Below are 23,754 nucleotides of genomic sequence, written 5' to 3' on the forward strand. Positions count from 1 at the left end.
ATTTGTTGAGCTTCTTGGACCTGTGGGTTTATACTTTCCATCGAATTTGGAATATTTTTGGCTATTTTTTTTCAAAATTTTTTTTTCTGTCCGAAGGAATAAATCACTAGCAGAATGACACCACAAGGAATGTTAAATGGCATTTGGGTGGAAGAGAAATGATACTGGATGGCTCTCATAAAGGAATAAAGATTGTTGGAAAGAGAAATTACACAGGCTAACATAAAATAGTTTCTGCTACTATTTACCTCTTTGTAAAAAATAATAGAACATTTGAAGACTAATGACAACAATGTAGTGTTGGGTTTATAACATATGGAGAAGTGGAATGTATGACCACCATAGCATGAGCCCTAGAAAGGAAAAATAGAAGTATACTATTACGGAATTCTTTTTTGGGGAGGTGTAAATTATAATTTTTTAATTGGAAAACAAATATACAACCTGAAATGGATTCGAGGCAAATTGTGTCCTAAGCATATTTTCTTTAAGTGGCTTAAACAAATTTTTTAAAAAATATGGACCACTGCACAAATTTGCATGTCATCCTTGCATAGGGACCATGCTAATCTGCTCTATATCATTCCACTTTTAGTGTATGTGCTGCCAAAGTGAGCACTGTTCTTACAGAATTCTTACATTAAATGTGCGTCATATAATACCACTTGAAGATACATGGTGATAAGTAAGGATGTATAGTATAAACCCTAAAGTGACCACTAAAATACCAAGACAAAAAGCTATAGGTCTTAAGCCAACAAAAAAGATGAAATGGAATCAGAAAAATAATCAATTGTTCATAAAGAAGTCAGAAAAAGAAGATAAAGTGAACGAAGAACAAATGTGAAAAATAGAAAACAGAGAGCAAGCTTATGTGTAAAAAGCTAAGCAAATTAACAATCATGTTAAAACTTTCCAACCAGGACCCGGCAGAATGGCTCTTGAGAAGAAGGGTGGTGAGAAGAAGGGGTGTTCTGCCCTCAATGAGGTAGTGACCAAGGAATACACCTTCAACATTCACAAGTGCATCCATGGAGTGGGTTTCAGGAAGGGTGCCCCTCGGGCACTCAAAGAGATCTGGAAATTTACCATGAAAGAGATGGGAACTCCAGATGTTTGCATTGACAGCAGGCTCAACAAAGCTGTCTGGGTCAAAAGAATAATGAATGTTGCATACCGTATCCGTGTACGGCTGTCCAGAAAATGTAACAAGGATGAAGACTCACCCAACAAGTTCTACACTTTGGTTACCTGTGTACCTGTCACCATTTTCAAAAATCTACAGTTAATGTGGATGGGAACTAATCGCTGATTGTCAAATAAAGGTATAAAACTGCAAAAAAAAAAATCATGTTAAATGTAAATCGTCTAAAAACCCACATTAAATGTGCAGGTAGTCAGATTAGATTAAAAAAACAAGACTCAACTGTATGTTGCTCACAAGAAATTCACTTTAAATTTTGACACAAATAGGTTAAAAGGATAGAAAATGATGTATCATGATAACAATAATCAAGAAAATGATGGAGTGGCATGTTACTATTAGAGGAAACTTCAGAGAAAAGAATACCACCAGGGATGTTTCATAATGATAAAGGGGTCAATTTATCAAAAGAAAGCAAGAGAGCCCTAAACATTTATGCACCAAATGCAGAATTTCAAAATAAAGCAAAAGTGGATAGAACTGCAAAGAGAACTAGGCAAATCCACAGTCATAGGGGAAGAGTTCCATATCATTCTCACAATAATAGAATAAGTGGACAGAAAGTAAATAGGAATATAAAAGATTTTTTTGAAAAAGTGTTTAAAGATTTTATTTATTTATTCATGAGAGACAGAGAGAGAGAGAGAGAGAGAGGCAGAGGCAAGGGGAGAAGCAGGCTCCCTATCCTGTGAACTGCCCTGCCCCCAACAGGTGTGGGAGCCAAGGCTGGGTGAAGTAGGTAGAGGCTCCCTGGCAGGGACTTATATGGGCTGCTGGGCTGAGCCTGAGGCCATTCACCAGCTGTGTGACCTTAATCAATGGAAACTTCAATTTCCTCATCTGCGAAACAAAGCTGATAATACTTCTCTGTGCATTTGCTATAAAAGATCAATATTCTACAAATACACCAGGCAGGCAGCCTGGTATATAATAAGCACCTCAGAAATATGATTCAGCTGTCCCCTCCATCATCCCTTAATTCACCAGGGAATGAATAAACCACCACAGATCTGCTTAGATTCGTCCCTTGCTTGCTTGGATCATCAGCTCCTGAGAGACAGGAACAGGCCACGCCTCTCCTCGGGCCCTCAATCTCTGCATGGAGGAGAGCTGCCTGCTGATTGGCCATGTTAGAGGTGAGCACTGGGGGCTCTGAGTGCACAATGGGGGATGTAACCCAGCCTGGGCATCACAAAAGGCTTCTTAGAGAAACTGATGTCTGAGCAGAGTCTTTGTTTTTTTAAGATTTATTTACTTGAAAGAGAGAGAGCTCCAGCTCATGAGTGTGTGTGTGTGTGTGGGGGGGGTGGCAGAGAGAGAGAATCTCAAGCAGACACTCCGCTGAGTGCAGAGCCCGATCCCACAACCCTGAGATCATGACCTGAGCCAAAACCTGAGTCTGACCCTTAACCGACTGAGCCACTCAGACACTCCTATCAGAGCGGGGTCTTAAAGGAAGTCAGGAAAAATCCGGAGAAGAGGGGAAAGCATACCAGGCTGAGGGGATAGCATGTGCAAAGGCTCAGAGGTGAGAACCTGGTGTGCTGGGGGAAGATGGTTGGGATCTGTTCTGTGATGGAGGTGAGGCAAGAGCTAGAATGATCCTTTGCACTGAGCACAGGGCCCGGCACGTGGTGTGCACACATTTAATATTTGCTGATGAATGGCAGAAGGAGCAGACAATTAAACAAGAGGTTAGTTGGTTTGTCTGACGTCTGGAAAACCTATAGGAATTTCTGGGAATACTGGGACCAGGTCATGAAAGGCTTTGAATGCTGGGATGAGCTTATTTTTCATTCCATAGGTGGTAGTATCTCAATGGGTTTGATCTGCTATAAGGCAAGATAGAAAATGACAGGTGAGTCCCTTGGCACAGCTGAGCTCCTCACTCGGGAGCATCTGTTGAAATCGGGAAGGCCCCTGCGGGCAATATTGGCCAATGGCCCTTATCGGTCATTGATCCTTGAGGCTCAAGGGGTTCCCTGGGACCAGAATCCTGGGGAACAACAATGAGGGGGAATGCTGTTGTGTCTGTGTTGCTGCTCCTCGGCCTGGACTTGAAATGATGTGTCCCTTTTCTCCCTGGAGCCAGACCCTGCTCTTCTCCCCCAAACCACTCCGGAGCAGGAGATGGGTGGCGTCCTTGCCTGATTCCCTTCTCTGGCATGCTGGTTGCCCCACTGATCTGCACCCCTTTCAGGATGGTGCCACCCATCTTGATAGGATCCAGTTGGCCTTCTTTCCATACATCCAGGATGGAGCCTTCATATGCTCAGGAAATTTCTGCCCTCATGCCGTCCTTTCCATATCCTGTTCTTCCCTGAAGGGACGATGTGGTCAAGCGGGGCCACCTGGCTGGGGCTACAGGGAGCTCTAAGTCTGTTTGGCAGGGAGCCGGCTGGGACGCCCTCCCTGTAGCCCAGGCCTAGTCCCGAGGACCTTGGGAGGCGGAGGGCAGCCTCAAGATGACCCTCACTGATCCCTACCTCCTGGTCTTCGTGTTCTCGTGTACTCCCCTCCCCTCTCCTCTCTTATACCAATAGAACATGTCGCCATCAAGGGTGTGCCGCTCCTGTGATTGGGTGCAAAGCATGGTGACTTCTGTCTGCTAGCAGACTCCAGCTTCGATGGGACAAGCTCTCAGGTGGCAGAGGCATATGTAACATGGAACTGAGGGTGGCCCCCAGCCAACAGCCGGCAGGGAAATGAGGCTCTCAGTCCAGCAGACCTCAGGAAACTGAGTCTTTCAGCCGTTATCCAAGTGGAGCGGGATCGTTTCTCCGGGGAGTCCTCAGAGGAGACCCGACGCCAGCCAGCACCTTGGCTCCAGCTGTTGAGACACCAGCTGAGTCACACCTGGGTTCCTGACCCTTAGAAACCGAGATGAAGCATGTGTGTTGTTTTAGTTGCTAAGTTTTGGGATACAGAGACCCTGGCTGCCTCCTGCTTGGGGGAGGGCAGAGTTCACCGGGAAAATACGCCGGCCCGGGTGCACCTCCAGAGCCAGGCCACGGTCCCCCACAGCGCCTTCCTCGTGAGGGCCACTTATTCAACCAGACCAAAGTCGGGTAGCCAAGGGGAGATTAATAAGCATGCGCCGAGCCGCCCCTCCTGTCCCTGGCTCCTGCCGATCACTACATAGCGCTCCCTCCCCTTCGGCCTGGTCCACACCACCCCAGCTTGGACCATCCCATCTTCCTGCTTCGGAACATTTCCTGCTGAAAAGAAAGTCAGCTGGTGCGGCTGCGCAGGAGGGAGGGGCGTGCAGGGGGAGGGGCGTGCAGGGGGAGGGGCGTGCAGAAGGGGGGTGCCACAGTGAGACTCTGGAGCCAGGTCGCAGTCCGAATCCTGGTTGTGCCTCAGACTGGCTTAGTTTCCCAACTTCTCTGAGCCTCCGTTTCCCCTTTTGTAAAATAAGAGTATAACAGTGTCTGTCTCATAGGGTTGCCGTTGTGAGTTAGTGCACGTAAAATACTGAGAACAGCGCCTGATACTTGGGCTCTCAGCATGCCCTCATCCTTGCGGTCTCTTAGGTTAATCTTTTGGTGTGGGAGTTTCCCTGTCCTGCACATTTTCCTTCTGGGCTCAGGCCCTCCACCCACCCTATACTTGACTGACCACTTGGATGCTTTGTTCCTGCTGTACCCTCTGCCTGGATGCCACGTACCCTAAACTCTTGGTCCCCCCAAATGCTGCCCGTCCTTCAGTGCCCCAGTCCCCCGTGGACCTTGAAGGCAGAGCACAGCGGAGGGAAATGGACTTCGGAGCCCGAGAGGTGTGGTTTCATCCTGGCTCCACCTCTCACTTGCCTTGTGACCTTCTGATTTCCCTGCCCGGTACACCTGCCTGGTGCAGATGGTAAGGCTAAGCCCGCAGGGTTCTTAGACGCACTGACTGTGGTGGTTCCTAGAAGGGCCTGGTGCACAGAGGGGGTGCCTAATAATTGCTGGTTGGCACGATCAGTGCCGGGCTGACATAAGCCAGCTCTGCCCCCGGCACTTCACCTCCGGAAGGGCAGGTAGATCCCAGGGGAAACCTTTTCCGCCAGCCTCGCTCTGGGAAAGAGAAATAGAAAATTTTCTAATTCCAAAGAGTAAATGTCAGAGGCTTGGGAAGGATTCGGAGGTTCTGAAAAGAAACCTGGCATACATGGGGGGAGGGGGAGGAGAGCCAGGCGGGGCATGGAGATGAGGTGCCAAGGCTGGGAGAGACAGAGACACACACAGAGAGAGACTGCAGGATCCCTCTTTTTCCTGGGATAAAAGACTCAGGTGGCCCCTGAGCGTTTGTGGGGCAGACCGCCTGCCGTGCTGGGAGACGTGGGGCCTATGAGCAGAGTGTGGACAGGGCAGACTCCTTCAAAGCTCCAGGGAACCTTCATGCTGTGAGCTCATGGGGCCAGAGGACACTGTCCCTGAGGTTGCAAACCCTGCAACACTGCGGTCCTGGATGGTCCCTGGGGCCCACGTGGCAGCCCCTGGCAGCCCGTCCTGAGCACCCCTGCTCCCCAGAGCCCTCCAGCCTGGCCCTACGTGACCTGGCTCCATGGCCCCTCACCACCCCTGTTCCTGCTCCGGATTCCCCAGTGACAGCGGAAATTCCCGGTTCCCTGTATGACCTGGGAGCAGAAAGCCCTCCTTGCTCCAGCAGGCCCCGACTCCCCCCAGCTGAGACCGACACCTGCCCTGTCCCTGGGATCTGGGTCCTGGGAGGGGTGGGGACCCAGCCTGGCTTCTGCCCTCAGAGGCCTGGGGAGACAGCTGGGCATTGGGAGCCAGCAGGGGATGGCCGGGCTGTGAGTCAGCCAGAGCTCCGGTCACTCCCGGGCCAGACCTCGGGCCCCAGCGGGCTGAGGGTCACACAGAACCGGGAGGACTGGCGGCTGGCATCATCCATCCACATTTCAGTTTACATCCTGATGGTGCTCGAAGGATGCTCCCCAGCCGGAGCTCCGACACAGCGGCCTTGGAGGGGCCAGGGAAGCAGAGGGGAAACCCCTGTTTACTGATCCTCGAGTGCACATCCGGCCCACACCAGGGGCTTTGCCTGAGATATTCCGTTTAGCGTTGCATTAGGACAGTTCTCTTCTGCAAGCCTTTGCCCATCTCTGGGCCTCAGTTTCCCCCTCTGTGAAGTGGGTATGGGCCTGGAGGGCCATTCTCCCGGGTCCTTCCCATTCTGCGGTTCCTCTGAGCCTCAGTTTCTCCTTCTGTGAAAGGGGGTGGTGATGACACCCACCTCTCAGGGGCTGTGGGGACACAGGGAGGAGAGGGTGCGGGGTGCTGGGTGGCGGGCAGGCGACCTGGGAGCCGCTGGTCTGTCTGTTCCACTGTCTCCGCCCCCTCGCCCCCCACCTTTGCTGCCATTTCCTGGGTGGCTGCTGAGCTGTGACGGTCTAAGCTTTCCCACAGCCGGTCACCCTTTTGTCCCCATAACCCATAGGGGGCTGAGTGGTTTGTTTGAAATGCAGTTGCGTCCTGTCCTCCAGACGCTCAGAGCCCCTCAGAGGCCCCACTGCTCCTATGGCAGTGACCTAACCTTGAGCCTGTTCAGGATCCTGGGAGTCCAGCTCCCGCCCTGCCCCCTGCAGCCCCTCCCACACTCACCCAGGTGGGAAACTGAGGCTCAGAGAGGCGATGAGACTCGCCCAGGCTGCCCATGGGGAGATGGCTGAGCCAAATTCAAACCCAGGCCCGTCGGGCTGGGTCCCAGTGCCCAGCACCCCCCCCCAGGCCATCCAGAAACGTCACCTCCAGGTGGTGTGTGCCCCTGGGGGGCCCTGTCCCAGCAGACAAATGCTGTGTCTACCCCCACATCTGGGTTTCGTGACCAGAGGACGGGTATAATAACACCCAGCCTGGGGGGTTTAACAGCCAGAAGGGGTGCACTGTCTCATCCCTGGGAACGAGCCCTGATCGATCTGTTTCCATGCCCTGGGCCGTCCCTGCAGCCCCAGGTCACCCTGATTTGTTTTCCTCCCAACCGCTGCACATCTATTGATTTGGAAGGAATGTGGGAGAGGCACCGAGAGGCTCTGATCTCTCCTGGTGATGTTCCAGAGAACTCGTGAGCCTTTGAAGAGATTAATGCTTCATAATCACGGTGATTTGGGTCCATGGGGCACAGGACACTCCCCAGGCTCCTCATTAAAGAGCTAATTGTGTTATTTGACTGCGCAACTGATGTCTCTGCCATGCCCTTTGCTGGGTCTTCAGAGTCCGGTAGACTCGGACATACAGGCGGACCCGGTTTTCCTGGCATAGGCAGCTAAGCACGGCCCAGCTCAGCTCACTGGGCAGAGGCCTTCGGGAATGCACTAGAACTGGGGGCTCTGGTCTTGTTCATTCCCTGCCTTGATTTCTCCTATCGCCCTTCATGCAGTAGCATCTCCAGGCACTGTTGAGTTCCATCAATTGATCAATATTGCTGAGCCTGGACTCTGGGCTGTACCCCTTTCTATTCTCCTTTATTTACCAGTGGGCTGGTGGGTTGTCCTAAGGCCCTGAGCTGGGGTGAATGCAGGAATACGAATAAGGGGTCTACCCTCAGGGCTTCACGGTCTGATGGGGGAGGCAGGTGCCCAAGGGAACAAACACAAAGAGAACTGATAGGCGCCACGGTGGGGGTGAGAGTAGGTCTGTATTTTAGGCACTGAAGTGAGGTGGTTACAGGTCCGAGGCACGTGGGCTTGTGTCCCAGCCCTGCCATCCACTGGCCGTGGACTCTGGATCAGTTACTCACCTCCCTGAGCATTGATCATCCCCTCTGCACAATGGGAATCATGTTGGGAATTTCTGTTGCTGTGTGAACACCAAGATGAAACATTTCTGTTTGTGCACATGCATGCATGTATATGTGTGTGCATATATGTATGTGTATATAGAGCGGTACGTATGGATAATACCTGGGCTGACATCGGCTCACCCCGTGCCACCTCCTCTGTGGATTCTGATGTCTGGGGTTGAGTGACCATATGGGAGCGTGCTGCCCATGATGCCGCTACCTGGCATTTTCTGGGCAGTGACAGGGACAGAGGTGGTAGCCCTCATTGTCCCCTCCTCCCCTAATGAGATCACCTGACACTCTAGGGGCCTGCAGCCAACCAGCTGCTCTCCTGCCCCGCACACGGCACTTTGAGGTCTAAAAATAGATGCCCCCACCTCCCTGTTCTCTCCCCAGGCCAGGGGAAAGCAAGGGCAGAACAATCGCCCGGAAAAATGCCCTCCAGGAGATGACAGTTTGGATAAGTTCAGCCTGAGGTAGTCGCTTACATCTATTTCTGGGATGTCACAGGACCTAAGCTCCCGACTCACTCATGCCTTCACATATGTAGCTGATGTTTACGCAGCGCCTACTGGGCCCCAGATCCTCGGATAGCCTTGCTCCTTATCTCCCCCCACCCCTGCATTTTCTTCTGATATTTGTCACCTGCAAAGGTGTTTCCGCAGAACAATCACAACCACAACCACAAACAGCCCTTTGGGGGCCTCACATTGTCGTGCAATGCTGAGCGACTCTCTGGGGCTCTGCACATGGGGGTAGCGGCCATGGCAGGACGCCATGGTGTGAAGGGGAGGCCGCTGTGGTGCCTAGCGGGTGCTCGACAGACTTCAGTGCCCCACGGAAGCACTGATCCTGCAGAGGGCTCTGTGTGTGTGTGTGCGTGTGTGTGAGCGTGCGCGTGCGCGCGCGCGCCTCTGTGTCATGGTGAGTCGTGGATTCTACTGGATAGATCACCGGAAAGCTGACCGGTCCCGTCAGGGAGCGTATGAGATGTTCTCCAGGGAGGGTTCGGATGCTTTGTGGGGAAACAGGATTCTGTTAGGCATAAGCACATGGGGCCAGAGCCAAGGACATACGATGATGGCTGGACCCATGGCTGGACGGATGGTTGCATAGCCAGTAAGAGGGGTGCATGAGAGGACACATGGGAAGAGGGGAGGGAAGAACCGGGAAAGGGAACAGAACGCAGGGCTGACAAGTGGGGGGTAGGTGAACGAGGAGCGAGTGCGTGTAGACTTAGGTGAGTCCAGGGGGGGCGGTCCTCCCCAGATAACACAGACTAGAGGGATAAGGGGGTTGTGAGTATTCTGGTGGAGAGGGCAGGCGTCATGAGAACAACGACCCTTGCCTTTTGACCCTCTCTCTGCCCCTGTGGTCATTCCCTGTGACGTTCTTGACATCTGCTCAGTTCCAGCTTGTGGGACAAGCTGGGGCTCCGAAGAGGGGCTGGCTGTCTGGCGGGAAGGCTGTGTGCCCAGGACCGAGACCAGCGTGCACAGAGCGCCTGGGGAAGTACCGGGACGTGGCCCGGAGTGCGCCTGCTGCCTCGCCCAAGCTACTGAAGATGGGACACGGCGCACTCCTTAGGTGCCGCCGCTCCTTTGATCGCAGCTGACGGGCCCAGGGGTGAGGCGCTGGTCACTGCATAGCTGCGTTTTATTTTAGTTTCACCAAAAAGCCATGTATAGCTGGGTGAATTTCCAGCTGCATGCAAGATGTCAAGTGAGCACGATCTGTTGGGAGAGTAGAGACAAGGTCACGTATGAGCCCATGGAGGAAGGAGGAGAAGGAGAGAGTCACTGTCTTGATTCCTTGGGCTTCCCACACCAGGTCCCGGGAGGTCCGAAGCGCCTTGACAAGGATGGTAGCAGTGAGAAGGGAGAGACTAATTCTGCCAGAGAAGGGGGTTTAAACTGTCAGAGAAGGAGCCACAAGAGCTGTGACATTTGAGGGTGGGTTTTGAGGGGTGACTAAGAGTTTTCCAGGTGGAGGAAGAAGAACACAACATTTCAGCCTGAAGATGCATGGAAACGGAGCACATTCCTGCCGTTTGAATCTAGTTTGCATTAAGAGTTGAGGCAATGGAGAAGGGGGGAACAAAGCCCCCTCTTCTGAGCACCTACTAAGTGCCCAGGACCACACAGGTGCCTTTCATGCAGCTCATTTTGCCCCCACAGTCAGGAGTACATTCTTCATTCTACAGACAAGGAAACCGAGGGTCAGAGAGCCCCGGGAAGGCTTGTGCAGTGAGTAGAGGCGGGATATGAACCCACCTCTGCAGACTCAAGCCCGCACCCTGTCCGTGGAACCTTGCCATCTCGTCCAAGGCGGGGAAGACGGGCCTGGCCAGCTGTGAGAGATTCAGTGCCCTCTCTCTCTCCTGATGCCCCGGGGCCTGGGCCACACCCGCTCCCTGCCGGAGAAGTCTCCTGGGCGGCTCCCTCCTTCCTCTGGATGCAGGAAAGGCTGGGATGCGGAGCTGACAATGCTCCAGGCCGCGGGGACTGACACTGCTTGAAGGCGGGATGTCATTAGGTAGAGCTGTTCTGCTCAGAGACAAAGTGCGTCGTGCGGGCCCGGTCTAAACAGCTGAAGGCAGTAGCAAATTACAGGGAGAGGGAGTGTTATTTTTCCTGGCAGCAAACCTAGTGGCAGCGGAGTTTTTCCCCGGTATTTTTTTTTTTTTAATTGAGGTATAGCTGGTATATTCTCTAAGTTTCTGGTGGACAGCGTTAATAGTTTGGTATCTGTGTTCATTACCAAGTGATCATCTCCAGAATAGTCACCACCGATCTGTTCTTTGTGCCTATGAGTTTGTTTCTGTTTTGTTTTGTGGGCTCATTTTTCTTTTTTAGATTCCGCCTATGAGTGAAATCATGCTGTTTTTGTCCTTCAACATGGAGGACCCTGGAGGGTTTCCGTTAAGTGAAGTGAGTCAGAAGGTGACGGGGTTAGCAGTGCAGGGCAGGGGGTCTGGCAGGCTAGCGAGGCCGCCTTCCCCCTGTGGTCAGAGGTGTGCAGAGAATGGAGAGGGGAAGGGAGGGAGCCGCTGGAGGGGAGAGTGGGTGGGAATGAAGATGGAGGAGAAGGTGCTGGATGGAAGGGGAGCAGGGTAAGGGATGGGAGGAGATGGGGGAAGGGAAGAGAGGGCAAGGAAGAAGGAAGAGGCAGGGCAGATAAACAAGAGGAGGAAGGAGGAGAGATAACCAGGAACAATGGTGCAGAGAAAAAGATGGAAGGAGGGGCGCAGGGGTGAGGAGGGAGAGAGCCAGGAGCCCGGAGAGCGGCAGCCTCCAGAGCAGTTTCCAAGGGCTCAATCTTCCAGCCTTGCTCGGGGCAAGCCAGGCCAGCAGCTGATGAGCGGCCCCAGGACCCATTCTGTGCTGGTCACATGCTCCCAGCTCTGGTCCCACTCGGGAACCGGCTCTTCCGCCCTCCTTCTACCTGAGCCAGGATTGTCTGCAGGGGCCCGGCGGAGGTCCACACCTAAAGATGCCAGGCGTGGGAGCGCCATCAGGATCTTAGAATACTTGAGTTCTAGGACCAAGTCTGCCACAAGTTTGCTGTGTGACCATCACCTCTCTGGTCTGCGTCCTCCTCTGCTGAAAGAGGGGGTGGCACTGTGCCCCCTTCCGTTCCATCTTTCTGTGGTTTATTAAGAAAAGTAAGAGATTTATTCAGTGCTTGCCATGTGCCAGGCACTGCCTTAAACCATTTGTAGGTTTTGTGCCCCATGAAATCCTCACAACAGCTCTATGACTCGTATTGCTCACATTTTTCAGACAAGGAAACTCAAACTGTCAGAGATGAAGTGTCACCTTAAAGTCACACAGAGGATTAACAGGTTCTCTCACGCTCGGCTTGACTGTGAGCCCCGAGATGGCAGGGATTCTAAGATTTGCCTCACAGCTACGTCCCCAAATCCCAGGACCATGGGGGCCCCAAGGAGATGCCCCATCAACCGTGTTGATGAGTGAGTGGACCCGGGTCTGTGTGAGATCGGAATCTCTCCTATCAACCCCTTTCCCCCACTGCTGGCCTGAATCATGCTGTGAATTCACTGGGGTCCAATCAGAAGATAGAAAGGCACCAGTAATCTGAACTGGAAAAATCTAATGCAAACAATGTTTCACCTACAAAGGTGGTTAAACACTAGCAGAGGCCGAGAGGACCATGTGGTCTGGGACAGCAAATGCAGACAGCAGCTACTCCCTCCAGTGCTGAGGGAGAAAGAACGAGGAGCCAAGAATTTAGGATTCTCCCCACCCCAAATCCAGGCTGCGATTCAGACCTCGGCCACAAGGGTGCGCCTGCACAGGAACACATAGCAAGCTAGGGCCAAAGAACTCACCAGAGGCTGCAGACCAGAGGGGATCCGCCTCTGTCGGGTCAGCCAGGCGGATGAATGAGACACGTGTGAGAGGCTGTGGGGAGACCAGAGGTGGTCCATGGGAAGCGATCCACCAGGGCACCAGAGAGACTCGGTGGAGAGTGAACGCCACTGGTCATCCCATGGGAGGTGGGGTGACCCATCATAACCAGTAAGAGAAGCAGCTTCCTTTGCTACAGCATATAACAGTGTCCCTCCAGGGCCAGATGTTGAGGAAGACTGATGTGGGGAAGGAGAGATGCTTACAAGGCTCCGTCTCAGTATCAAAGCACAGAGCAAGGAAGGGTGGGCCCCCGGCTCTGTCCACCCCTCCTGCCACTCAAACCTACGTTTTCACCCATTTACACATACTTGAACTTTCCCACGAAAGGGAGACCGCTCTGTATGTCCGTCTAACAGGGTGCCACCACCCTTCATACCAGGGAAGACGTTTTCACTCTTTCCCCCAAATGAGGAGACATCAAAGACCTGACACTCGCTGTTTCCTTTGCTTTGGGACCTGGGAGAAGTTGACGTGCCCCAGAGAATGCCCTGGCAGCCCTCTTTGCCCCAGATTATGTGGTGTCTGACCAATTTCCCCTTGGTAATTGGGGTCAATCATTCAAATCAGTGCGGTAGCTCCTTTTCATTCCCGTTGCCATAAGAAAACCCCAAATAGGCAGGTGGAAGTCTTGTCTTCCAGTGCAATGGAACCTGGTTAGAAAATGTCTCCCCCTCTTGGGGACTCTGAGCTCTTGACCAGCAGAGCTCAAGAAGTCAGAAGGGGAAGCAAATATTCTGTGAGTGAGTGTTAGAGACTGAATTGTGTTCCCTCCAAATTTATATGATGAAGCCCTAACCCTCAATAGGACTATTTTTGGAGATAAGGTCTTTAAGGAGGTAATAAAAGTTAAATGAAGTCATACGGGTAAGTCCCTAATCCAGCAAGACTGGTGTCCTTATAAGAGGAGGAAGAGACACCAGGGATGCGTGTAAGGACACAGTGAGGAGGCAATCATCTGTAAGTCAAGGAGAGAGGCATCAGGAAAATCCAGCTCTGCTGGCACTTTGATCTTGGAATTCCAACCTCTAATTTCTGCTATGCAAGCCTCCCAGTATGTGGTAGTTTGTATGGCAGCTGGTAGTTTTGTATGGTAGTCTGTGATACCGTGAGTCATGAGGGGTGATAGTAAGAGGAACTGCTTCCACTTTCACCTCCTGATTTCAGGACCCGTGTGTTCTGGTTATGGGGGGAGACTCCACCATATGATGGTCTCTGACTCAAAGCATATACTGTGTTCTTCAATACAGAACCCCATCCTTTTGAGATGTTCTCTTTCAACTGGCACCATAACTGAGTCTTCACTAAGCTCTCTGACCTTCCTCGTGTGCTGGCTGGTTCTGGGTGGTAGGTTGAGTTGAAACACCAGCTAATTCCATGGGCACGAGCCCACTGTTGTACTTTCCTTGCTGGGAAATGAGTTCCTTGACCAGAAGCAATGCTGCTGTGCAGAACCAGGATGGTGACTAAGACATTCTATGAGGGAAAGAATGGTGGTGCTCACAGGACATTATGGACGGCAACTGCAAATTCATATCCAGAATATGTGTCTGTTCCAGTGAGGGTGAATCCAGCCCCTCCATCTTGCAAGCAGTCTGGTGTAATTAACCCGGTATTTAGCTATTTGCTCTGGGTAGTGGTGTCATGTCGGGGGCTCTGTGTAGGTACTCAGTAGTAGAGCTAGCCAGGTAATCCTTGGTAAGGGGAAGTCCTTTGAATTAAGCCCATGCATAGCCTTCTTCCCTGTCACCGTGGTCACTTTGTCTGTCAGCCCACTGAGCGAGTACTGGGATGACTGGGGTATCACAAATATGCCAGACAAAGTACTGGGATGGAAGGAGATGCTCACATCCACCAGGCACCTCATTATGTCCAGATGACCATGTAGAGTCTTCTCTGCTGTGGGCGCCCTTTAAGTGAAATGGGAACTGATACCTCCATGGTCTGTGATGATACTGAGAAGTCCCACCATATCCTTTGTCCCCAGACTTCCGTGTCACAAATCTTCCATCCTGTTCCTTCTAGGTCGCTGATCCTCTAGCCAAACCACGAGCAAGTGCCCAGGAATCAGTGTAGATCCATACCTCAGGCCCGGATAATGTGGACAACCAAGGGTGCTACTCAGAGTTCAGCTGACCTGGAAGACTTTTCCTCCACTGTCTTTCTTCAGAAGCCCTCCTGTGTTGCTGTGGCCATCCACTGTTTGATGGAAGCACGCAGCTTCCTCCATGAACCAGGCTTGAGCTCGTTCTTCTTCAGGAACCTGGTCAGGTGTCCCTGCCTCCTCACGAGGCCACAGGCAGGGACTGAGGGGCAAGTGGCGATGTCAGAGGAGTCTGAGCGACCTGCTCACGTAACTTACCTGCACCTCCTGACTTGCCGGAGCCCCGACATTATATTCCATTTCCTTTTGATGTCAAATTGCTTCTGCACACACTCAAAGTTGGGGCTGGGTGGCCAGGCAGCCTCCGTTCATGATGAGGAGCTCAGGTCACAGGGTCACCTGATGTGCCATGTTCAGACATTAGTCTCTACTAAGGCCCACGGCAAGCAAGAAGCTTTCTCAAAAGGAGAATAGTTACCTTTGGAGGGAAGCATAGCCTTTTGCTCCAAAATACTAGATTCTGGATTCTTCTGTGATTCTTCTATTGGTACTTGTCAAAGTCTTCACTTCTTACGATGTCAGTATTTGCTTGTACCTGCTGGACCCTAAGCCCAAGTGGAGGAGCCCAGGAGTGACTGGAAGAGTCAGCTTGGGGCAGGACTGTGTGTCAGGGTTGGATGCTCGCTCCCTGTCGAGGCAGCTAAGAAGCAGTTTGGAAGCAAGTGAGGAAGAGCCAACCAGGAGCAGCCGGCCATGCGGTCTGGGCTCCAGCATCTGGCGCAGGATGCGTGTGTCTAATTTGTGCCAGAAAGGGCCAGCTCTGCCTCAGGTGGATCCGAGTTCAAACTATGGCTCCACCCAGGGCTAACAATCTCCCTGCCACCCACTGAGCCCCTTCTCTGTGCTGTAACAGAGTGCGTGGGGGGGGTGTCTCAAAATATGTCAGGACATTTAATCCTAAAACAACGCTGTGGACAGATGCTATTGTCCCCGTGCACAGATGGGGAGACTGAGACACAGCAGTGAGCTGACTTGCCCAGCACCACTCTGCAGGTAGGTGGCAGAGCCCGGATCAGGCCCTCGTTGTCTGACCTGGAAGCCTGAGGAACTTCGACGACAGGCCTCGGCTGAGCCACCTAAACGCTCTGAACCTTGAATTCCTTGTCCGTAAAATGAAGATGCACTCTGCAGCATATATTTACAGAACAGACACAGAGCTGGGCTTTGGGAATCATAATCTCTGCTCCACATGGTTTGTGGGTAGATGAAGTGAATTTATAATTTGCCCATCCTTGCATCAGACACAAGTAGAATCTCGACAAACTGCATTCCTCGTTCCTTTTTCAATCCATAAATAACATTTTCCCATCATGGGCACATGCAGAATGGGCCCATCACTGCTTGGTGGGCTGGAGCCTTGTTCCTCTGTTTATGCCTCTGCATTTTATGTGCTGATAACGTGGTTCTAACACATTTATAAACACTTGGGTGTCTTCTGTAGTCATTATTCTTTAGAGGAAAATAAATTGTGCTCACGATCTGACAAACTTGCGGCAGCTCTAAGGCTCGAGTGAGGTGCTGTAGGAGTGGGCGTGGGCAGGAAGAGGGGTGGATTTGGGGTTCATGCCCTAGGGCTGGGGGACAAATTAACACAAACCTGGTGCTTCTCCTCTGCAGGTCTGGAGGCTAAACGTCTGAAAGCAAGGTGTTGGCAGGGTTGGTTCCTTCTGGAGGCTCTGAGGGGGTCTGCTCTGTGCGCATCTCCTGGCTCCTAGGGATGGCCGGCAGCCCTTGTCAACCCTTTGCTTGTGGACGCCTTCACCACCCTCTCTGGCTCTGTCCCTGCGTGGCCTCTTGCTGTGTGTGTACACATCTGTCTTCTCCTTCTCAGTTTCTTATAAGGACACTTGTCATTTAACTTAGGGTCTACTCTAATCCAGACTGGTCTCATCTCAAGATCCTTAACTTAATTACACCTGTGAAGACCGTTATTCCAAATAGGCTCCCATCCCAAGGTTTTGAGTAGACATGTCTTTCACTAGATCCATGACTGCCTTCCAGTTCTGCCTGCCTTGGGCAAGTCACTCACTCTCCCTCTCTGCGTGTCAGTTTTGTTAGGTTGTCTCTGACACCGTTTACAGCTAGAATGTTCCAACAGGGAGAGCATCTCAGAAGATTGTCCAAATCAAACTCCTTTTGTTTAACAATTTCCCCCCCTTTTTAAAGATTTTTTTTTCTAAGTAATCGCCACACTCAACATGGGGCTTGAACTCACAACCCCCAGGACAAGAGTTGCATGCTCTACCAACTGAGCCAGTCATGTGCCCCCAACAATTACGTTTCTGCTCTGTGCTGGACTCGGCACTCTATCTTAGGGAGGCAGACCTCCAGCCTCATACCCCCAGCCACTAAACACAGTCTAGAGAGAAGGCAAACTTGAGGGGGGTGATCACAACAGGCCGGGATGGGTGTTCCACAAGGGCAAGGCCATGCTTCATGCACACCAGAGCGGGACCTGGTGCTGAGCAGGGGCTAGATGATTATTTATTGGTGTATTCTGCAGCCGGTAAGAACTGTGAGAGGACATGCCCCGGGTGTGTGTTTCTGGAGCACAGAGGAGGGGCAACTGGCTCTGTCTTGGAGGGTTCAGATGGTGTCCAAGCTGTGGCCTGAAGGATGAGTGACAGTGAACCAGGGGGCGGGGCCAAGATGCTGCTCCAGGTGCTTGGGGCAGAGGTGAGAGGGAGCTTGGCCCCCTCTGGGCTGGACGAGTGGCTTGTAATGGCCATGTAGAAGGTGACACAACTTGCCCAGGTCACAGACCTCATGAGAGGTAGAGCCCCGACGGCCCCCGGAAGTCACACAGTACTGCTGTTCTCATGACCGATTTCTATGCGCTCTGCTGTTTGTCACCACTGTTAGATCACAGTCACTAAAGAATACGTTATTATCTCCATTTTACAGATGAAGAAAATGAGGTATGTTGGTTTCCTATGGATGCTATAGCAAATTATCACAAACTGAGTGGCTTAAAACAACATAAATGTATTCTCTTATGATTCTACAAGTCAGAAGTCCAAAATTAGTTTTTCTGGACTAAAGCCAAGGTGTTAACAGGGGTGGCTCTTTCTGGAGGCTCTAGAGGAGAATCCAGTTTTTGCCTTTTCCAGCTTCTAGAGGCCGCCCACATTTCCTGGCTCATGGCCCTTCCTCCAGCTTCAAAGATAATATCATAGCCTCTGCAAATTTCTCTCTGACCTTGACCTCTGCTTACATCATCATATGTCCTTCTCTAACCCAGATTCCATTGTTTCTCTGACTCCGGCCCTCCTGCCTCCCTCTTGTAAGACCCTTTGTGATTGCACTAGGCCCACCTGGATAATCCAGAATAACCTCCCCATCTCAAGGTCCTTAATCACACCTACAAAGTCTCTTCTCCCAGGTGAGGTAACATTTTCACAGCGTCTGGAGATCAGGACATGGACGATTTGGGGCCCACGACTGGGTCTATCACATGAGGCTTAGAGCTGGTTGCGGGGTGTGCCCCGAGCTCCAGACCTCTGACTGGTGTACCGAGCGCTCAGTGCTAACTGCTGTAGCATAGTTCCTCCCTCCCGTCTGCAGGGAGACCCCGAGCTGCCAGGTGAGCCCAGTTGCAGACCCAGAGGGCAGATCCATGAGCTGGTCTCACAGGGCAGGTGGCCTATGGGGCGGGGATGACAAATATTACAATTACTGTTTTTGAAGCAAATAATCTTGCATAGCCAGGGGTTTGTGGCTCAGGGAACTGGATGATGAGGTGCCACTCCCCCCCCCACCGTGACATCTTCCTGTGGGCCATTCCCACATTCCCAGCCCCACAGGAACCTACTAGGCAACAGAAGCACCAAATGGATTCTCCATGGATCTGGCCTCCATTGGGAACAGGCTTAGGAGCAGGGAAGGATAAGAAATAACTTCTAAGACTTTACTCAGCAGGGGCCAGAGCAGTGGATGCTCATGCTGCCCAGGTTACAAATTGCTCACTTGAGCTCGTGCCCTCTTGGATCCCCAAAACCTCCCTGGAAAGTGGACAAGATGGGGAAGTTGCTCTGCCCAGAGAGATGTGGCTGGAGTGTAGACATGCACCATCCCCCAGCCACACTGCAGCCTCTGCAAGACTGGTTCAGAGCCTCCCATGTACCTGGCAGGGAGTTACTGTGTAACTGGTACAAGAGGAAGATTTGGGAGGTGGGGCAAAGGCATTGGGGAGCTCAGGAACACAGATAAAAGAGAGAGAAAGGAGGAGAAACACCCAGCAGGTGCCACATGGTGAGTGTAGGTGCCATGGACATCTCTGCCCAGCAGCTCACAACAGGGCCTGGGCCTCCTTCTTTGTGCACCTAGAGTCCTGGCCCCAGCAGGGTTCTGTAATGGACAAGGAATGAATGAATACATGAATGAATGAATAATGGATGGATGAGTGGATGGATGGATGGATGGGTGAGTGGATGGATGGATGGATGGATGGAAAGAGAAGAAATACAACATGGGTAGGAAAGCATGTTCTGGAACCAAGCCTGGGTTTGAATTTTGGCTCAGCCAATTATTAGTTGTGACCTTGACACACTTGGTTTCCTCCTCTGAGCCTCAGTGTCCTCATCTGTAAAATGGAAATGATAATAAAACACCAGTCTCATAGGCTGTTGTGAGAATTACAGGAGCCAACTGGTGAAAATGCTTAGAACCAGGCCTGGCCCATTGTGAGCACTCAGTAAATGCTACTTCTTATTTGGATGAGAATGAATAAGGATAAGATGTGTCCTTACTAAGGACAGGGACAAGGAGTGTTTCTAGAATCCTTAAATCATACAGCAATTGATAAATTGCTACAGAAAGAATGTCCCTCCTGGGGTCTACCCTAAAGTCTTCATGCTGCAGCTTTATCCTTGTTCCTCTCACTCACCAGCCATGCTTCTCATCTCAGCCCTTCCAGGAGGGCTGGTTCAGAAGGAGTTGCCCATGCAGCTCAGATCACACCGACAGGTTCAATCAGTCAGTGCGTCTATAGTCTGGAGGGACTCCCGCCTCGAATCAATGTTTACAAAGTTGGGAGGGCGGCCTGTGATTTATGTTTCCTTCCTCCATGTCCTTTCTGGAATAACCAACCATCTCTCTTGCAAATAAATGCCTCCTCTCCTGCCAGGGCTGGCCCTGGGTGGCTGGCGGGCTGTCCTCTTGGGACGCCCCGGTGTCTTGGTGCGGCTCCACACCTGCTCCGAGCCCTGGGGGGGACACTTCCCCTCCCCAAGTGGGACTTCCCTGCGCTCTCAGCAGCCCTGGGAGGTGGGCTTTCAGGGGGGGTTGAGTCACTAACCCAAGAATGCAGAGCCAGGAAGTGACAGAGCCTCGGTGTGAGCCTAGGGCTAACCGAGTACACACAGCAGCTAACACCCGTCTGTTACTGCCAGTGCTCGCTATGGCGAATGGTCACCTCCATTTTACAGATGGTGAAACTGAGGCACAGAGAAGGAAACTAACTGACCCCCAGTCACCTAGTTGTAAATGAATTTGCTAGCCTTCCAACCCGGCCCGTCTGGTTCCCAAATCCCTGCTCTGCCCGGCAAGCCCATGCTCTGCCTGCTCGTCCACACGGCCCCTCGCTGTCCTCCTCCGCACCTCCAGCAGATGCTAGAGTGCCTCTCGGGAGCCTGCGCCTACCCTGTCCCGGCGCCTGGGGGGCTAACGCCCCGGGGATGGCTTTCTCTCTGCAGGGTTGTTCCTTCACTCAGGGCTGAGGTCATCAAGCTGAGAAAACTCAAGGACAGGATTTGAACCCAGGTCTATCAGGCTCTAAAGCGGATTGGCGCTCCTCTCCCTCAGCCACGGTGCCCTTCAAAACTGTCAGAAGACCCCTCAAAAAGGCAGGGAGGCCTGGATGGGATGCTACAGGGCGGGCAGACAGCGCCATAGGCCACTGTTAGCCTGTGAACCGCGCACGGTCCAGGAGGCATTGCCTTCTCACGGTGGGCGGGGCCGGCGGGAGGGCGGGGCCGGCGGGGGGGCGGGGCCGGAGGGCGGGGCCGACAGGAGACAGGTGGGCGTGGGGAGGTCAGATGGAAAGCCATGGACAGACAGCACAGGTGGATGAGAGGGAGGAGAGCACAGGGAAGGAGCCCCTGATAGGCAAGGGATGGGCCCAGACACATGTGGCCTCTGGCATCAGGCAGACCTTGGGCTTGACACCCCGCTCGGCCACTTTCCCACAGACCCTGCAGTTTTCCTGACGGCTGGGGCCTCAGTCTCCCGTCTGCGAAGCGAGAAGCCCACCTCCCGAGGCTGTTGTGAACCCTCTCAGGAAGTTTAATAGCCTTTTATACCTGCTTTTATTCCTTCACCACATATATGTGTCTGTAAGTAATACAGAGTGCTGCTTGGTAATTTAATTGGTATGATATCATTATTTTGAGGATAATTTTACATCTATTTCAACCCAAAGTTAATTTTTGAAGATATATCCATGTAGACCAAAAAAAAAAAGAAAAAATTAAATGAGATAATTATGGAATCAGCTCTATGGTGGAAAAGCGATCACTGAGGGTGGTGGACCCCTAGTCACCCGGGAAAAGGTCTGAGCACAGGCCGTTCAGTCTTCTCACACTTCTCCATCCCCTGGGGCTTCTCACCTCCATGGGGCACCTGCTGACCCTTCCCTCCCTCTGGCCTCTCGGAGTCCATCCACCTGTCAGATGTGACCTCTCCGAAGCCCTTCCCAGCTCTCAGGTTCAGGGTAGCTAGTGGGGAAGTGGATGATCCACAAAGGGACCTAGGGATGGCGCAGGCCTAGTGACTAAGCCACGAGTTGATGGAGGACATACAGACATAATGCCCTGACTACTCCCCCTACCCCGACTCTGCCAAAAATTAATCCTGCCTTTAACGAGCTCCATTCCCCAAGGGGAAGAGCCACTTTATTAGAGAAGGCCCTTCTCCACAAAGACAGAACAAGCAAGCCAATAAAACTCCCTGGGTTTTGGCATGACTTTGGAAATCGATGCGCTGTGATTGCAAAGCCAGCCTCTGTATGCAGCTGTCTAATTTTAGCTGGACCTTTGCGGGCTTCTCACCAGGTTCACCCACCCCCGAGGACCGGCAGAGTGGTTCCGAGAGCATCATTGATCTTTTGACTAAAGTGTCCTAATGAAATACAAATCTGTTGTCACTTAAAGAGCCATCTGTCATGGCGGCAGAGAAGAAAAGCTACCAGGAGAACAATAACCATAATTTCATTTTAAGACCTAGACTTCCTTCCCCTTTCCCTGCCAGAAAAAATCGATATCTTTTACTGTTTCATTTTGTCACAGAGCAATAGGGGGAAAGTCATCAATAGGGTGTTAAAGATATTTTCAATTACGTGCAAGTTCCCTGGTACGAAGGCCCTTGGCCTCTTGCAGTGAGTTAGCACGGATTTGCACGAAGGGCCGTGAGTTAGCCGAGGGTGACTCAGTGCTCCTGTCCTCAGGACACTTTGCCTGGGGTAAACGGCTAAGGAGGTGACAGGTGTGCAGGATTTCCAGAGGGCCCGGGGTCCCCGGAAATGCAAACACCAGCCTTATGAAGGATCAGGCCATCCTGAGCAGAGTGGTTAGAATAAGCAAAGCTGTTCCTGGTCTTGCACCCAGAGCCCAGGCAGGGAGAATTTCCAGGAAAGAGGGAGGAAGAAGGGCTGCCACTTGCAGGGGAGGGGGCACCTGTTCTCCAGGCAGGACTGGGTCATCCAGTCTGAGTGGGGTCATTACGTCTGACTCTCTGAAGGTCCAACCACCTCATCTTTTCAAGTGGGGCCTTTGAGACACAGGGAGGAAAACGGACTTATCCCAGGGTCACCCAGGCAGTGGGTAGCAGAAGGAGGAAAGCTGATGTGCCTTCTGCTCAGCTCCTTAAGAGAAGTCTCTCTGTGGGCATCAAGTAATGGAGAAATCCATGTTTCCCCAGCCCGTATCTTATATGCCCAAAGGTCTGGACTCATGTTGGAGAGCAGTTTATGTTTTAAAATCAGTTTTATTGGGGTACCTGGGTGGCTCAGTCGGTTAAGCATCTGCCTTTGGCTCAGGTCATGATCCTGGGGTCCTGGAATCAAGCCCCACGTCAGACTCCCTGATCAGCAGGGACTCTGTTTCTCCCTCTCCTCCCTGCGTGCTCTCTCTCTCTCTCTCACTCTCTCTCTCTCAAATAAATAAATAAAATCTTAAAAAAATAAATCAGCTTTACTGAGATAACGTAGAGGTAATTAAATCTAGCAATTTGAAGCACACAGTCTGGTGAGTTTTGGCATACGTATACAGTTTTTAAATTATCTTCACACTCACAATGTGAACAACTCCACCAACCCCACATCCCCTCTTTCCTCTTTTGCGGTCATTCCTTTCCCATAATCCATAACCTTTGTCAACTATCTGCTCTCTGTCACTAGGGTTTTGTCTTTTCTAAAATTCCATATAAATAAAATCATACAGTAGTCAGTTTTTGTGTTTGTCTTTTTTTTTTAATTCAGCGCTATGACTTTAAGATTCACGTACGATGTTGCAAAAATCAGCTGTTTATATCTTTTTATTACTGAGTAGTATTACCTTGTATTGATATACCACATTTCATTTACCTATTCACCAGTTGATGGGCTATGAATAAAGCAGCTATAAATATTCTCATATAAGTCTTTGTGGGCGTGTGTTTTCTTTTCTCTTGTTAAAAACCTAGTAGTAGTGGGGTGCCTGGGTGGCTCAGTTGGTTAAGCAACTGCCTTCAGCTCAGGTCATGATCCTGGAGTCCTAGGATCGAGTCCCGCATCAGGCTCCCTGCTCAGCGGGGAGTCTGCCTCTCTCTCTGACCCTCCCCGCTCTCATATGCTCTCTCTCTCAAATAAATAAAATCTTAAAAAAAAAAAAAAAACCTAGTAGTAGAATGGGTAGATAAATGGGATGGAAAACAGGATAAATATATGCATATTTAACTTTTTGAGGAATGACCAAGGCGATTTCCAAAGCACCTATATTCTTTTTTTTTTTTTTTTTTTTTTTTTAAAGATTTTATTTATTTATTTGAGAGAGAGAGAACGAGAGACAGAGAGCAGGAGAGGGAGGAGGGTCAGAGGGAGGAGAAGCAGACTCCCCGCCAAGCAGGGAGCCCGATGCGGGACTCGATCCCGGGACTCCAGGATCATGACCTGAGCCGAAGGCAGAGGCTTAACCATCTGA

At 51.5% G+C, this 23,754-nt stretch overlaps 1 non-coding gene and 1 pseudogene across 1 annotated transcript; one reads left to right on the plus strand and one right to left on the minus strand.

Annotated features, from left to right (window-relative positions):
- Nucleotides 1-512: 512 nt before the first annotated feature.
- Nucleotides 513-619, minus strand: LOC115939877 (U6 spliceosomal RNA). The gene has a single exon (XR_004074649.1). It is a non-coding gene; the product is annotated as a U6 spliceosomal RNA (small nuclear RNA).
- Nucleotides 620-934: 315 nt separating this feature from the next.
- Nucleotides 935-1,331, plus strand: LOC102740347 (large ribosomal subunit protein eL31 pseudogene; annotated as a pseudogene).
- The last annotated feature ends 22,423 nt before the right edge of the window (nt 1,332-23,754 follow it).

Source organism: Leptonychotes weddellii, chromosome 4 (genome assembly GCF_054177405.1).
Source record: "Leptonychotes weddellii isolate Sample4059 chromosome 4, ASM5417740v2, whole genome shotgun sequence".
NCBI classification, from domain to species: Eukaryota; Metazoa; Chordata; class Mammalia; order Carnivora; family Phocidae; genus Leptonychotes; species Leptonychotes weddellii.